At 43.8% G+C, this 1,041-nt stretch overlaps 1 non-coding gene across 1 annotated transcript; it reads left to right on the top strand.

Annotated features, from left to right (window-relative positions):
• The first annotated feature begins 760 nt into the window (after positions 1-760).
• Positions 761-834, top strand: TRNAI-AAU (transfer RNA isoleucine (anticodon AAU)). The gene has a single exon. It is a non-coding gene; the product is annotated as a tRNA-Ile (tRNA).
• The last annotated feature ends 207 nt before the right edge of the window (positions 835-1,041 follow it).

Genomic DNA, 1,041 nt, shown 5'->3' with positions numbered 1-1,041 from the left:
ATTGACACTGTTTAAATATGTCTAGACCTATTTAAACATTGCAGTTAAGTTCTGTTACTGTTTTAAAAATGCAATCAAATACATGACCCCAAATATACTATTCTGGTCAGGCCTGCCCTACTAACCAATTGCAGCGTCATGCTCTGCTGAGTAAACTGATCTCACGACAGTGAGGAATGCACAGGCCGGGTGGTGCCCGGCGCACGAAAGCGCGCCTTCTTGTGTTGTACGTCTCTTCGCGCAAATGCAAACTCAGATTTCCTGCACTGTGGTCGGCAGGAGAGACATGGGAAGGCGCAGTAGGGAAGGCTTGAGCAATGAACTGTTGGCTATGTTTTGTTGTTACTTTGTTGACATGAGCTCAAGTAATTTGAAGCAGAAGGAATGGCCAGACCTAAAAAAAACTCTCTTACCTCCAACGCCGAATAACCACTATAATTATAATATCTCAAAAGCAGCTGGCCTTGTAAACTTAATGAGCAAGCAAGCCGATGCATTTTGGTTTTTGTTGTAAAAGAATAAAAATACTATCCATCCTTTCCTTTTTTTCCGGCAACAAGCGATGTTACAAAGATATCACAGCACACAGTGAGATTGAGTAAAAGAAGAGGCACTGAGGCTGGCGTGCAGCACTCCACAGCTCTTGTTATTGTAATCCAGACAGGGGGCAGAAGGAGAAAAGTATGAAGGAATTGCGATAGTGAGACCAACTCTTCTATCTATCTGCATTACATGGAAAAAGGATAAATTCAGTACTCCTGGCTGGTTAGCTCAGTTGGTTAGAGCGTAGTGCTAATAACGCCAAGGTCGCGGGTTCGATCCCCGTACGGGCCAGGTTGCATTTTTTCTCTCAACTAAACTCTTTTTTTCTCATTTAATCAAGCTCTTATAAATCCATACACTCTGTTGCTCCAGGATACGTTCACTTTCCATTAGTCCTTCTTTTGCCACTGCTGACCAAAGCTCAAGCCGGCAGCGCCAGTAGAACAACACAAGTGCAAGGGATTGTCTCTCCAAGATGGAGACACTGCCTCAGACTAT

Source organism: Pleurodeles waltl, chromosome 12 (genome assembly GCF_031143425.1).
Source record: "Pleurodeles waltl isolate 20211129_DDA chromosome 12, aPleWal1.hap1.20221129, whole genome shotgun sequence".
NCBI classification, from domain to species: domain Eukaryota; kingdom Metazoa; phylum Chordata; class Amphibia; order Caudata; family Salamandridae; genus Pleurodeles; species Pleurodeles waltl.
This window is presented reverse-complemented; position numbering and strand designations above follow the sequence as displayed.